The sequence below is a fragment of the Lissotriton vulgaris genome, chromosome 9 (genome assembly GCF_964263255.1).
Source record: "Lissotriton vulgaris chromosome 9, aLisVul1.2, whole genome shotgun sequence".
Lineage (NCBI taxonomy): Eukaryota > Metazoa > Chordata > Amphibia > Caudata > Salamandridae > Lissotriton > Lissotriton vulgaris.
The window spans coordinates 1176439105-1176456099 of NC_141697.1; positions in this window are offsets into that span (position 1 = coordinate 1176439105).

Below are 16995 nucleotides of genomic sequence, written 5' to 3' on the forward strand. Positions count from 1 at the left end.
CAGAGCGGCCTTATACAAAATTATCATCCTGCCGAAATTCCTCTATGCTCCGCAAAATGAGTATTATCCGATACCAGCGACGGTCTTCCACAGGATACATGAGGACATGAGATCCTTCCTTTGGCTAGGCAAGCATGCCAGGGTGGCTCTGTCCACGCTTCAAAGACATCAATATAGTGGGGGGATCTCGCTTCCCAACCTAGAGGCCTACTATTGGGCAGAACATCTAACGCCAATAAATGATTGGTTACACGTCCCTGCAGACCACCCAACCTACGTTCTGGAGAGAATAAAGCTATCATCAAAAAACCTACTGTGCTATCTCTATGGGACCTTTAGAAAGGCATCCCTCCTCCCGGCCACATCCATAACACTTACTGCTTGGACGAAAGCCACAAGACGCATGGGCTGGGATAAAAGGCCCACAAGGCAAACTCCGTTGTGGCACTGCCAGTGGTTAGCGGAACTACATAAACTGCGAGGTTTCCAAAGGTGGGATGACGTTGGCATTTCTACTATAGGGGATGTGATAGCCAAGGGGGACTTAAAATCCTTCCAAGCTCTTAGATCAGACTTCGGGCTACATACTACACAACATTTCAAGTACCTCCAACTACGACATGCTTGGCGAGCCCAACACATCATACTCACAGACATCCCAGAGTATGCACCGCTGGAGGGGAGACTCCTTCAAGAACATATAACGGAAAAAGCGGTCTCACTGACATATAAAACGCTAACTAACCATATGCTAGGGGATTTGGCAAAACTCAGGGCTACATGGGAGGCCGAGGTTGGTGAGATGGAAGATCTGGACTGGGAAATAGTGTTGATGCATCCCCGAGAGGTGGCAATCAAGTCACGCTTACGGCTTATCCAATTCAATGTACTCCACCGAACTTACTACGATAGGTTACGGCTAAGCAAGATGGGGAGGGTGGAGGACCCGCGGTGCCTTAGATGTCATCAGGGAGAGGGAGATTTTTATCACATAATATGGACATGCGACATAATACAAACATATTGGACACAAGTATTCAAGGAGTTAGAGGAGGTGCTAGGGGCCTCGATCCCGCAAGATCCCAGGCTGGCTCTGCTGGGCATGACTACCGAGGTGGACCTGTACCTGTACCGCCCGCTCCTTACATTTTTAGTGCTTGCATTGGTAGTTGCAAAGAGGGACATAGCAAAACACTGGTGTGCGCCGGAGCCTCCAGATCTGGAGGAATGGAGGAGAGGGTTGGATCTGTAATGGCGGCCGAGAGGGTGACCTACAAGGCTAGGGGATGTCCCAAAAATTCCGCAGGGTCTGGTCTAAGTGGAGACAATATCATGGGCTTGATGGGGGGATGTGAGGGGGGCGGCCTGCAGGGAATATGAGACCGGGATCTAGGACCTCTCTACAAAGGATAAGTCGATACATCCCGAACTTGTGGAACACCGCAGGGCATCTGTGCTCTCTGGTTCAGAACTGTGAAGGACATTGCTGGCAATTGAGAGACAAAGGGAGGGATGGAAGTGTGATTGCTGCTATTTTTCTTTTGTACATATGTGTTGGGGATAATCAGCTTATGTTCTAGTTTGTTAGGGGGTGTGGGGGGGTTTAGTAACAAAAAAGGAAAAAAGCAGATACTAGGAATGCCCGTTGCAAGCCTACATTTATATGTGGAGCAGAGCCGACAGTGCTCACTCATGACTCGCCGCCCAACCTTTGGGATGTGGGCTAAATGGCCGTGTATCCTTCTGTTGATTATGAGATGCAATATTTATGATGTATACTTGAAACACCTGATTGATTGTCTGTGGCTTCCTGTGAATCTGCAATAAAAATAAATTAAAAAAAAAAGAAATTCGATATGGGGAAGGGTGGAGGATAGCAGATCCCATATGTTTATAGCATGTTCAGGTAGGGATCAGATGTTAGCCAAGTAGCAATTCCAGTCTTTATTATTTTGATGGGCGTGATGCAGGGGCTTTTGCTGAAACCTTTTGTCCTGTGTTAACATGGTGGCTAGGTGGGGCGCCGCAGCGTTGATTGCCCTGGGTGGGGCCCAGTTTGCGCTGTGCATTGAAATCTACATTTCTTGCAAGAGAAAGGTCCTTCTGGGATTCTGGAATGAGAGCATGTTCTAATGTGTAGGGTGTGAGGATGGTGCCTGTCTCTGATGCACCTAAGTTCTAAATTGGAATAGGTCTTAGGGGTGATTATTTTATGGAACCGATTTGAGGTATGACTGGCAGGGGTTCTGGCTCCTGATAACGACCGGGAAAGTACAGGCCTGCCTGTGGCGCGTCGTGCCCTGCATCTGCTTTTATGTAATCTGCTACAGCGCTAACTCCCCCAGTCTGGTGTCCGCCGCAAGTGCCGACTGACTGCCTTCCGGCTGGTGTCTACTCCTGCCAAACAATCAGAACGTTCCGTGGTGGACCAGGGAGTCACCTGCCATTGATTTAAGAGCAGCGTATGCAGGTAGAGTGAAATGCTAAAACTGTTTCTGTGCGTTTAATTCTATTTAAAAACGGCGCAATAAATCGTGGCCTTGTAAATTAAAAAAACATTGGGGAAACAATAGGAAATCACAGTAGGGAGCCCTTAACCAGGCGCTCCTCATGCTGTCTTGACAGTGACCTTGTCTGCAAAGTATTAGATGACAGGGTGGCCACAAGTTCCTCTGCTGCACGTCGTGCTCTGCATCTGGTTTGGCCCTTAGACACGAACAGATGTCAGAAAAGATTCTGGAGTATAACTGAAGGGTTCAGTATCTATAGGCCAGACTCATGCTATGTACAAAGAGAACACCCAGGGGTAGTGACATCCTACACTGTTGAGAAGTTGTGCCTTGATTGGCTAGAAACCGCAACACTTACAGAAGAGAAACAACAGTTGTCCTTACTCACACAAGACATGGATCTTAGGGATTTTGTACTAGATCTCACGAAACCCCGTAAGAAAAGTTTCATACATGCTGGCAGTTATGCTGCCTACAATGAAAATTGAAAAATATCCCAACAAGATGCCGGAGAGACAATATGGGAAATAGACTGTATTAACTTAGAAAAAGCATTAGCTGTAGTGGGCAATAGGTGAACAACCTTGACCTCCAGGATATATTCCTTAGACAACATTGTATCTTTTGCTATAAGCATACTGGAACAAGACTTGGCCATATTACAACAAGGGCAATCTCAGTTACGTTCTGTTATGTTGTTAAGCTGGATGCTGTAATCTTTGCGCTCAGACTATGTGCCACCCGCAGACACCATCAACTCATCAGAGCCACCAAGAAGGCCTCCTTCAAGGACCGCCTAGATAACAACGCACACAACAGCAAAGAGCTCTTTAACATCGTGAAGGAACTCTCCGACCGCAGCTGCAACACCAATGACATGCTGCCTTCACAAGACCTGTGCGACTCACTGGCCACCTTCTTCCACCGCAAGATTGCCGACATCTATGACAGCTTCAGCGCCATGACAGCCCCAACAACCACCACCCCCACGAACACAAGCAGCATCGACCGCCTGCTATCCTTGACCAGCGTCAACGATGAGGACACTAGCAAGATCATAAACACCATGCACTCCAGATCACCATTAGACCCATGCCCACACCACATCTTCAACAAAGCCAGCACAGCCATCGCACCCCATCTCCGGAGAGTAATCAACATCTCTTTCGAGACAGCAACCTTCTCGGAGAGCTGGAAGCACGCCGAGATCATCGCCCTACTCAAGGAACCCAAGGCGGACCCCAAAGACCTGAAGAGCTTCTGACCCATCTCCCTGCTTCCGTTCCCAGCGGAAGTCACCGAAAAAGTCGGCAACAAACAACAAATCCGCTACCTTGAGGAGAACAACACCTTGGACCGATCCCAGTCTGGACAGCACCGAGACCGCCCTCATCGCCGCCACTGATGACTTCAGGAGCCTACTTGACAACGGAGAAACAACGGCCCTTATCCTCCTGGACCTGTCAGCCGCCTTCGACACGGTCTGTCACAGCACACTGCGAACACGCCTACATGACGCCGGCATCCAAGGGAAGGCCTTGGACTGGACCACATCATTCCTCTCCGGCAGAACCCAGAGCGTCCGCCTCCCCCCCTTCCGCTCCAAAGCCACCAAGATCATCTGCGGCGTACCCCAGGGCTTTTCCCTCCGTCCGCCGCTGCTCAACATCTACATGGCACCCCTCGCCCACGTCGCCCAACAGCACGACCTCAAAATCATCTCCTACGCCGACGACACGCAGCTGATCATCTCCCTCACCAAAGACCCCCACACCGCCAAAACCAACCTCCACGAAGGAATGAAGGACGTCGCCGAATGGATGAAGAACAGCCGACTGAAGCTGAACTCAGACAAGACGGAGGTCCTCATCCTTGGCCCCACCCCTTCAGCCTGGGAAGACTCCTGGTGGCCGACATCACTGGAAACAGTACCAACACCCATCGACCACGCACGCAACCTAGGGGTCATCCTCGACGCCACCCTCTCCATGTCTTAGCAGGTCAAAGCTGTCTCCTCATCCTGCTTCAACACCCTCTGTATGCTCTGCAGGATCTTCAACTGGATCCCCACCGAAACAAGAAAAACCGTCACCCAGGCCCTCGTCACCAGCAGGCTGGACTACGGAAACACCCTCTACGTAGGAACGTCGGCCAAGCTCCTGAGACGGCTGCAACGCATCCAGAACGCCTCGGCATGCCTGATCCTCAACATCCCCCACCGCAGCCACATCACCCCCACCTAAGAGACCTACACTGGCTCCCCGTAAACAAGAGGGTCACCTTCAAGCTCCTCCTCCACGCACACAAGGCTCTCCACAACACTGGTCCAGCATACCTCAACAGACGTCTCAGCTTCTACACCCCCATCCGCCAGCTCCGCAGACCTCGCCCTCGCCACAGTCCCTTGCATCCGAAGAACAACCGCCGGCAGCAGATCCTTCTCCCACCTCGCCGCCAAGACCTGGAACACCCTCCCCACTAAACTACGGCAGACCCAAGACCTACTGGCCTTCAGAAGACTCCTCAAGACCTGGCTCTTCGATCAGTAGCTGCACGTGTCCCCCCCGCCCCCCAGCGCCTTGAGACCCTCACGGGTATGTAATGCGCTTTATAAATGTCTTGATTGATTAATTGATTGCCTTTGCATTTTATTAACAGTACGTCTCTCTTTTCTAAATAAAATTTAACAGATAAACAGGTAGAAATGGCACAAAGGGGTGCAAAGTATACAATGCTGCATATTGAAAAACTGGATAGATTCCCATTTACAGTAGCAGAATCACCATCAACGGAATGGCTAATCCATGGCTATATAACTCTACCGGTCACTACTTTTCAGTTTCAATTTTGCCTCGAGCAAAGGCAGGCAAGCAAATATGAAACAAGCATTTGAAATGCATCGATCTCACCTTTGGGACCTTATATGTATTTAGGAATGCAGCATATTAGCCTGGGTGCTGAAACATCTACTATTCTTTAATATGGAGGGAAAGTAAGCAGCAAAAGCTGTGACACGCCAGGTATGGGAACACATGTAGAGAAATATTGCTTTTCAGCGGGGGATGGTATAGTTCAAAGCTCTGTTTTTAATATGAAAGCAGGGCCTTCGGTGGTCATAACACTGAAAATACAAGATTTGAAAAAAATATTAATGTCTATTTGTGCTTTGGGGATAAGCCTGTCCGCTAGTGCCAAGCTACCGAGGGGGTGAGCAGGGGTTATCTAAAGTGTGTATCCCCTTACACTACAAGGTCCTTCATTGGACAAAGGTACCTATCTCGGCCAACTAGAGATCCCCAATTGTAACAGTGAGTGAGTGCTTAAAAATGAACTGAGAAACACTCCTGCCCTGATGACAATGCTATCTGTAAACTAACATACAAAGGCAGTGATCATGTGCACCCTATATGTGGGCTCAATTCTTATCACACGTGAAGCAAACCTTTTGTCTATTTAATCAAACGAAAACGTTTTGTACAGCAGAAATGCTGTACTCACATATTTGAAGGCGTACTCATGTTAGAATGAAGAACAAAGTGACTGTAAAATAAAATATTTGCCAATGACAACACAATTTGAGATCGGTTCAAAGGTTAAGTAAATGACAGGTTGATTATGCTAGATGTCCCCTCCTTTGCTCCACAAAATGAAGTTCACGCTCACTGCCTCTTCCACCCTAATCCAGGTTCATTGTTTGCTGCAGACAATTTTAATCTGAAAAAAATGTATGCCTAGTAGTGATTTCAATTGGCATTATGTATAACCTTAGAACTAACCACTCTTCCTTAGACATTATTATCTTCAGTCATGGAAGCAATCGACTGTACCTTATATTGTATATTTTACCCTGTAGTTTTTTCTTAAGCATTCTTTGTAATTGTTGATGTGCAAATTCTGTAAAGTGCTAGGATACCCTCGGGTCAAGTCGGAGCTATATAAAACTCAAAACATAAATACAAATAAAATAAAACAAAATCCTACAGGTGTTACATTGATGATCATGCATTTTGTTTGAGCTCTGTATGTGATGCCCTATACATTACTACCTACAGACGTGGAAATGATGACCTGGTCTTGGCAATGATCTTATGTGGAGAAGTGTGACTCACTGGTTAGAGCAGGCAGACCCTGAAGCAGAGGTCAGACCCGGGACCAGGGTTCGATTCCCGACGCGGCAGGGTCTTGAGCTCAAATGTCCACGGACTTGATAATTCTCGCTTCGGTGCCTGACCTAATCATGGGTTCACACTCTGCAACTCTGGGCATTAAGCTTGCTTAATCTCCACAACGGCCCCCCCGCGGCGGGATGCCTGGCTTTCACCTTGGGGATGCCCTGTAGGGGCTATCTCACAGGGAAAAACCAGGATGGTTTCCCAAGGCAAGCACGGAGATACCCCTTCGGGGGTCGATTCTGGCGCTATATAAGAAACATACAGCCAGATTCATGAAGCATTTTTGCGGGCGCAAACGGTGCGAATCGCAGAATTCGGCCGTTTGCGCCCGCAAAAATTGCATTCGAAATTCATCATTGGGTCATGTACTCCCAAATTGAAAAATCGCAAAAAATTGTGATTTTTCAAATTGCGATCACATTTAAGGAATCTCAATTTGAGATTCCTTAAATGATATTCATGACCCAATATAAAATTGCGAATTCGCTATTTTTGGACGCAATTTACCGCGAGGTCAAACCTCGCGGTAAATTGCGAAAACTCAGAAAAATGCATTTAAATGCATTTTTCTGAGTTGCATGTTACACACACACATGTCCTTTGGACATGTGTGTGTGCAACACCTGTGTCAGATTTCATTTGAGGGGTGCTACAGGGTGTCCTATGGACACCCCTGGCACCCTTCAAATCGCAATCTTATTTGCGATTAGCTAATTGCTAATCGCAAATAAGGAATACTCCCCATTCATTCCTATGGGCCTTTTGGCCCATAGGAATGAATGGCGAGTTATTCCTTATTTGCGATTGGCAATTTGCTAATCGCAAATAAGGAATCAGTAGGAATCGCATTTTATTATGCGATTCCTACATGAATGCCGTTTTGCGAGCCCCTAATAGCGAATCGCTATGATTCGCTATTAGGGGCTCGCAAAACGGCCCATTGATGAATCAGGCGGTTAATAATAATAATATGTACATTATTCCCTCAAGCAGTTATACTTTATGAATTATAATACCACTTATGGCACTAACAGTATATGCATTGTTGCCTTCAGTACTGGCAGTGACACCTCAAGGCATGGCCCCAGCGGCCCATGCGTTATAGTCTTACGCACAGGCTGCAACACTGCCAGCTCTGAAAGTGACGGCCTGTGTATTACTAACTCTACCTTGGCAATGCTTTCCCAGTTCTGTCACTGATGTCCTGGTCTGTATTCCCTTCAGACATAGCAGCTATATTAGGCCTATGAGAGCACACACATGGTTGCCTCCAATCTCGATAGGGGTTCTTTCATTTCTGTCATTCACAGTCTGTGCACTAGTGCCTCTGGTCTGGCCTCCACTTCTGACAGTGACAGCCTATCCCTTCTTGCCTCCTATGGTGGCAGTGACCGCATGTGGATAACAGCATCCAGGCCTGGCCATGACACTGCCACTACTCATAGTTTAAAAGGTACCACTGACTCTAGTCTTGGCAGTGACCCTTCCAGCTCTGGCATTGACAATCCACATATTATTGCATTTGGCCCCGGTAGTGACAGCCAGCCCTGGAAGTGATAGCTTTTGTTTTCACAGTGGCCTTCCTTTGGCACAGGCAGCCTGCGCATTATTGCCTCCATCCCTGGCAGCAACAGCCTAGTCATTACGGCCTCCGGTTTTGCCAGTGCCAGCATGTGCATTAATGCCTTCAGTCTTGGCAATTACATCTACAGGTCTCAAAGGGTTCTATGCATTCCTGCCTCCAGGCCTGGGAGGCTGTGACACCTCCAGTTCTCACAGTAGTCTATGTATGCATTATTGCATCCACTTCTGGCAGTGACATCTGCATGAGCTCCTCCAATTAGGCACATAAGGCCAGATGTAGGTGGCCATTTACCGGCCGGTAAATGGGTTTATGGGATGTGGGGCCAATTTTACCGAATCTGTAAATTTACCGATTCGGTAAATTTATCGATTCGGTAAAATACCAAGCCGGTATTTTTACCGATTCGGTAACTTCTAGATGTAGGTGGGACTCTTCTGAGTCCCAAAGGCTTTTCAGATTCGGTATTTTACCACCCAATCCAATTGGGTGGTAAAACACCGAATCCAGGTGTGCATGCACATGTGTGCATGCACACCTATGCCATGTGACAGACAGACATGCCCTTATTTGGGGTGCTAGAGGGTGTCAAAGTGACACCCCCTGCACCCTTGCTGGAATCGGTATTTACCAAATCGGTAATGCCCATTGATTCCTATGGGCTTTAATACCCATAGGAACCAATGGGCATTACCGAATCGGTATTTGCAGAATCGGTAAATACCGAATCGTTGAGATTCTGATTCTGTAATACCTACACCCCCCCCCCCCTCTATTTTACCACTTCTTAAATACCGAATCGGTAAAGTTTGGTATTTAAGAAGTGGTAAAATAGAATTACCTACATCTAGGCCTAGATATCCAATGCATGTTTGCCCTCAGCAATGGAAGGGACGCCTATTCCGTGCATTAACATTATGCATTATTGTATGCAGATGTGAGAGAAGTGTCACCAGATTCTAGTAGTACTCTGGTTTTGTTTGGCACCCTTTTTTATGGGAGGAATATTAAATGAAAAAAATGGTCCAATCCAGACAATTATATCCTTTTAATCAATGTTCTTAGTTCTGACAGTATGTGCATTACTCTGAAGTATAATGCTAAATCTGCTATAATGTGAAAGTCCCAAACTCACAGTAATGCTACAGAAGTGTCCACTCAAAGCCCAATCCCAGGACGCACCAGTGCTGTTTGGTGCCCAAAACCTCTGCCCTATCATACTAACTCACAATTTGCTCGGCGACTTCCAACGCCGCCTCCTCCTCATCCTCTTCGGTGGTCTTGCTTCCACGCAGAGCCTTCCGCACCCACAGCTCTTGGCAATCACGCTGCAGCTCACACAGACCAGCCAGGCTGCCTCGCAGCCATCCCGACAAACGGCTGCGGTCCCCAACGGGGTCGATGGAGAAGGCGCAGACCATTTCTGCGCCCCCGGGGTGTACTCCACATTGCTTAGCGGCAGCCACTAGGGTTACCAACTGGCAGGGTGCAAATTTAGGACGGTCAGTGTAAAAATTCAGGACAAATGGTCAAAATTCAGGACAAAAATTCAGGACAGAAGGTCAAAATTCGGGACAAAAATTTGGGACGAAACATACGTTTTACAGACATATCGGAGGAGGTGGCACAATAATATATAAGTAAGTAAATAGACAACCAAAATAAATACAAGTCAAAATAAGTTTATATAAGGTTGATCCAATCGTGCACTTCACAGTTTTTCAGTATGCACGCAAATTTGCAAAGTGACATTGGGCCCTTTCTGCAATCAAGTTTGTGCTAGTAACAATAAACATTAATAAATAGTATTTTTTATTTGTATGTTGAAATCTGTCTTTTAAATGTACAGTGAAACCGGTGTTAGTTATTTTATTTGTATTTTCTCTAGTATGGCGCCAAGACAAAAGCAGAATGCTTTGCCCTAGTCCCATGCAGGAGAAGGCACACCACATGCTGTCACTACAATTGGGCCCATTAGCACTTTTAGAATGACAATCAGCTGCAGTCTCAGACTGACAATGGGCCGCTCCACAGTCTGCACGAGGGAGGTCTGGGAGGGGCCGCTGCAGGCAGCCTCTTCATTTTAAAAGATAAGAGCGAGAGAACCGAGTGAAATCTTGTTAACTCACTGGGCCTCTCGCATGGGAAACAGCATTCCTTACTGAGATTTCCCATTTCGATTTTAGTATGATGTCTGTAAGGCGTCCGTAATTTGGGATCCCCAAATTACGGACGCCTTGTGGACATCATACTAAAATGACGGACGGTCCGTGAAATTTACGGACGGTTGGTCACCCTAGCAACCACCAGACTACAGACTTCTCCCTACAGGCAGCTCTGCCGCTCGGATCTTGTGCACGGTCTGTCAGCACTTCATCTGAATACGCCCTTCCCATAGGTACGGCGGACAGCTGCGGAACAGTCACACCTCTTTTCCGCGCAATATGGAAATCTGAGACCCAAACTAAACAGAGTCGGCAGGATGTACAAATGGATGACTAAAAAGGTAATACATCGAAAGAAAAGAGACAGTAACCTACAGACATCTCCATGGAACTCGAAGATTCTATTGCAAGGTGGAAGGATGTGTTTTTGTATTACCTCCACCAAAGAGAAGCAAGGCAAATGCACGAACGGGCAGGGGGGGCAGTGGGCGAGCGAGAATGCATTGACTGTGGGGGAAGGGGGTTTGGGGGGGCAGGAAAAAAGTAGCCCGTGTAGTAAAGGGGTCAGTAGCCATGGAAAAACACAAATGACGACATAGCTGTCATAAGGAAGGACTAACAAGTGTACAACCAATTGGAAGGCAGCATCTAAGACACAAGCCAATGAAAATGATGGGCGGAGAGTGGGCGGAGAGTGGGCGTGGCTTGGACAAAGCTTCCACACCATAGAGTATACTGCATTACCTAAAAATGGGTAAGGAATACATTAAGGCAAACTTCTTCAATCTGTGGGGTGTGCCCCCCTGGGGGGTGCGCCATCATCTTGTCCCATGTGACAAGTACATTTGCGAGGTCCTATACTCTTGTAATTTAAAGAAAAACGTTTTCCTGCTCTCTTCAGCTCTCTCGGCGACTCTGACAATGGATGGGGTCTGGTCCAAACCTGCTTCTCAGATGTGCAGGCAGGCGCACAGCGCCCATTAATGTCCAAGGATTTCAGCCCCCGTGTGTTGCAGCCCAGGCTGAGACAGCTTCCCGGGAACACACACACAGCAGCACCAAGTACTTCACAGGCCTTTTAATGACCATTTGCTCGTTAATGACACTTTACACCCCTTGAAACACAATCCTTTAAAATGAGTTTCTCCTCGTCTAGCCCTCTCGCTCGACCTCACCTGTACAATATCGGTCTGGATCCAATGGCGAACTGGATTGCAAACGGGCAGTCATTGGCAAGGTTTCATCCTGGGCAAAAGACGCTATGTGCAGTTTCAAGTGAATGATTTCTAAAACTCTGCACTTTTAGCTAAGATTTCATTGGAGGCTTTGTTGATATATTCCTTAACCCCTTCACTGCGGCGGCAATTCCGCCGCAGTGCTAGGGGGTGGGGGGGCGCACAGCTCACCTGCGCTTGTGACGGAACCGCTCCGTCACGCGCCTCGGGTGAGCTGTGCTAGTGACGGAATGGTTCTGTCACGAACGCGCCCGCTCAATAGAACGCGCCGCGTAGGCGCGAAATCAGCACCGCGCAGGTGCGCCGAGCGGGCCATGACGGAACCGTTCCGTCACTAGCACAGCTCACCCGAGGCGCGTGACGGAACGGTTCCATCATAAGTGCCGAACGGGTTAACAGGCCCTACAAGCGCTCGTCCAATCTCTTGTGTCACCAGATGCTTACAATGGGAATTCTCCTCTGAGCGGTCTTCCCAAAATACAACCAGCCCCCTTCAGGCAGTTTTAAATGTAGTGGTTTGCTTCTGCAAGACCGTGATTTTATTGTAATTTATATCCGTAACTTTCTGTGTCATTGTGTAACTTTTGCATTTGTCCACCATATTCTATATAATAAAAGTATGCTACCAGTCTTACCCATCACTCATTGAGACCATTTAAACTCAGTTACGCCTGCTTTGTCCTGTATATTAGGTCATGGTGAATGCTCCTTAATTGTGTTTGCTGACAGCAGAGATTTAGTTACCTCCTGAATCCATTTCATGCTGATTAAGACGGTTCCTAAATCTCATTTTTGAGTTTGAAACGCGTCGATGCACTCATAATTGGCACACCTACGGATTTGTCTCAAGTTTATGCTAAAGAATGTGCACTGATATATTAAAATGCACGGTCTCTGTATTGCCACTTCCCTCACACAGTATTAGTGAGACTTCCTTAATCTGCTTGTTCCATAATTAAATAATTTCTTGATGACTATGCAATTATATTTGTATGATAACTGCAAACCGTCCTGTTTTGCCTTAGTGCTAAAAAATGGAAGGACAGTAAAACAACTGTACACATTTCTGTAAATCTTAAGGTATAAATATGCAATGCCGTATACCTTCTGGGCCTCATTTATGAGAAGTGACGCATCGCTGCGTGAAAGCAGTAATGCGTCACTTCTCAGTGTGCCCTCCTTGCTTCATGATTGATGCGTCATATTTATAATATGACGCATCATGTTGCAAGGAGTTATAGCTACGTCAGTATTGCTGACGTATCTGTATGGTGCAAAAGTGACGCATTGCTGGAGTGTGTCACAAAAGTGCCACAACTCCAGCAATGTGTCCTTTCACATTGGGCAAGCCCCATGTGAAAGGGCCTGCGTCAGTCTTACGCCTGCTGTGAGGCAAGCATAAGATATTGACGCATTTGCGTCCTAGAAGTGATGCAGTGAAATCTCATAGATTTCACTGCGTCACTTATACGACCCTTCCTTGCGTCAATACGCCCCCCTTGCATACATTATACCTGATGCAGGTATAATGTGGCGCAAGGGTTTACAAAGTGAAGCATCTACCTAGATGCGTCACTTTGTAAATATGGCGCAACAGGGCACATTTTTTACGCCAGTGGTGCGTCACAAAAAGTGACGCACCAGTGGCGTAAAAGTGACGCACAGCCTCATAAATAAGGCCCTGTGAGTTTATTAGAAATATCACTTGAATAGGTATGAATGTAGACAGTGCTTTAAATGGGCCGGCGCTCGAAGGTGCTCAGAATTGACACTTTATAATTTTCTCCCCTTGAGCACTGGATCTGTTCATCAGAAAAGGACAGTACCAGTGCCCATATGGCACCGTCAGCAGCACAGATGCTCAAGCCACCATCGCCATGCTCCATATTAGTGTGCGCCGCTGGCCTACCCACTCCCGCCACCTCGCACTGGCTGAATGTATTCAGCTAGGGATGGCCGTGGGCTGTGCAGGTTGTTGTGCGCACATCTGTTTTTTGCCCACCGCTGCTCGGTTGCAGACTCCCTCTATGCTGCACAGGCTTTGCCAGGATGTTCAGTCTTTCAATTGACTCAGAGAACCTTGGCAACCTCAGGTAAGGTGGCTGAACCCCCTACCACCGTACTGATGGGAGACCTGTTAAATCAACACCCATCTGTGTAGTGATGGTCAGATTTAGATCTGAGGAAGCACAAGAGCACACATGGCCACACCTGTTACAGAGACGCACCCATGTCTGGGGTTTGGTTGCCTGTTGTGTGCTCAGGAGTGTGATGGATGGCCATTGGCGATCACAATGACATTGCCAATAATAGATATTATTACTAATGTGTATATTTTTGTCTGTGTTTTCCTGCTTTGAGTGGCTCCTATTATGCTCGGAATTGTGACATTTTCTGGGTAGAGCCAAGACCGGCTTTTTTCCTGTTTGCTTTTTCTTGATTTGCGCACTCAGATTTTGACACTTTTTAAACGTATTTCTTGTTTTTTTCCATAATGGGTAATTTCACTGATTGTACTACTCAATATCGACAACAACAATATTGTGGCATACTTAATCTAGGACAGAAAATCAAGTGACAAAATATTGAAGGGTAAGTGCATAGAGGGATTTATAGATTCACTATTCCTATCTCCACATCTAAGCACCTTGAAGATGCATATTTACCACGTGGGTACATATCAGTGGAGTTGTGTATGGAAAATCTAGACTTACTTACCTTCAATATTTTGTTGTCGATATTCTATCCCTTTGATATTTTTGATTCAACATTCAGTGTGGACACCATTATTAGTTCTGTGAGTGTGGTTGTGCTTACTCTAAATCCAGCTTGCTTTGGATTTACTTTGCTCTCAGATGTGCTTTACCATGAGTCGATTTGTATTACCTGATAAGCACTATCCAGTCTCCCAGAAACTGTTAGTTATCCAATGTACAAACAAAACAGGTGATGGACAGAATGTGGATCAATGTCACACATTCACCCCAGTCCAAAGATCTGGGCCCAAATCCATCGTTTTTTTGCACTCCACACCACCCTGGGTTAGACAATGGCGATATGCAAATCAGCTCTGACCCTGTGCCCCATGGGAACAGTCCAGTCCGAACTACAAAAGCCATGTCCTTCCCAGAACGGAATCAAGCATCCGAGGACCGGACCGGTTTCGAGGTAACACCTCTCATCAGCCCGGCTAGCTTGACTCCAGTGGTGTGGAGTGCCGGAGTCAAGCTAAATAGCTAAACAGATAAATGCATCAATTTGTCTAAAAAACTGCAGAATACCGAACACCATGCAATAATAAGGTACCTAAACCTCCAGGAAGGAAAAGTTTGGAACTTCCTGAACCATGAAACCGGTGTACTCCATGGTGTATATGGCAAGGTACCAATGATCGCCCATTCTTTTTCCTTTTTAATAAAATATATAGAAATGGTTTCACAAATCTAACGATATGAACATTATGTGCAAGGATTAATGTGCTGAACGAGATTGTAATTTGTTTTGTTCTACTGAGATGTACAATGCCCATTGTAAGCTTCAAGCAGTAAAGTTTTGCGCTCATTTTCTAAGTGGCTGTGGATGTAGAAGATTCAATCAGTTATTTGCCAGATATGGTATGGGATATGCGGATGACGGTCGATTATGTAATGTACCAGATTCCAGAAATTTCTAAAAAGGCGGTGGGGGGCAACATCTAAAAAAATTCAGCTGGGGGCTCAACCTAAAAAAGTTTGAAGACCTCTGCATTAAGGAATCTTGGGAATTACCATACAGATATCGATACCGGAGTGGGGATCAAGAAGGGTTTCTAAACGGTACGAACTGCAAGGACGCTTTAAGTGGTTCTCTCATGTGCCAGGATATTTCACTGCATGGAGCTTGTAATGGTTTAGTAGCGAACTTGTCCTGCCACATGAAAGGGACTCCAGGAGCCGTGATTACTACGGTATTGGAGCTACTCTTGAATGGAAGTTACTTGATGCTGAATGATGAAGGTTGCTGTGTGATGCTTCCAGGCATTGCCTATCTGGTCACTGCAAACTCCAGGGTTTCTTGCTGTATGCAAGTATTGTTTCCCCCAACGAATACAGTGATGGAGGCACTGTTATGGACTTCGTTGAATGTTTAACTTTATACAGTTTGAGACTCTGGCAGACGGAAAGCCATGCTTTAACAGCAAACTGTACCCTTAACCTCCGCCCAAGAGACCTTCGGTCTTTAAATCACAAGGACCTCGACTGAGATACAAGCACTTATATGTACAAACTGCCCCTTTCATTTCACAGGAATGGTGGGTCTTATCTTTAATATGTCAGATACGAATGGTATTGTACACATATTTAAGACCAGACGTTCAGGACTGTAAAGCACCTTTCAGACAGTCCTCGGAGTGATTCCAAATTTTCACGTATAAATTACTAACGTTATCCTGCTGGGGTTCCGTCTGGCGGTTTTTGAGAGGAGTTATCACCCACTGCTGCATAGCATATCCTTGGTCAGCTACAAAGACAGGAGGTATAAAATTAGTTAAGAGTCATGATAGGGGATGGCCCCACATTCATGTGCATTCTGTTATGTGTCCTGAATGACTCATACATCTTGCTTACTGTAAGAGACATGGTATGACATTGTGTGGCTTACATGGAAGAAGGAATTGGATATGACTGATACTGTGCTACACATACAGGTGTGCTGTTCTTACTGTTCGTCATACCTGTGAGTGCCAAAGCCATGAAGGAGATGTTTTGTCACCAGCAAGGAGAGTCAATTAGCCATTGAGTGGACACATTTCTGACAATCATCTATAGTGTCTGTTAATGACTACTGTTGCCATTCATGAACTTATACATATCTGATTTTACAACCTGTAGCTGGAGTAGGTGATGTGGTGTGCTTCAGTCACACATGTTTGGAGTCAATGTTGTTCAATGTGTTCTGTCATAGGAAGGGTAGTGAGTGGATATCGATGTGGGACATGATAGTGTACACATGGCAGTGCACAGTGCCCACCATGTTGATAGTACACAAAGGGTTTGAGATATGAGTGAATCTTGTGTTATACAGTGCAACTGGTAGACTAACTACACTACGCTGCTGCATTGCTTGGGGTCATATTTTCTACATGATTCTGTCTCCAGGGTTTTTTGCCTGTGCTGGAGGAAATTGAGTAGTATTGCTCTAAGACAGGCACATTATTCCCAAGATGACTGTGTTGTGGGCTGTAATGGGAGATCTAGTTTGTGCTTGGGGCTACACCTTGCTGTACAGTCTGGAGCCTTGGAGGTCTGATAGAGTGGTCTGTGTTCTGCAAATCCGTGTGCACATAGGATG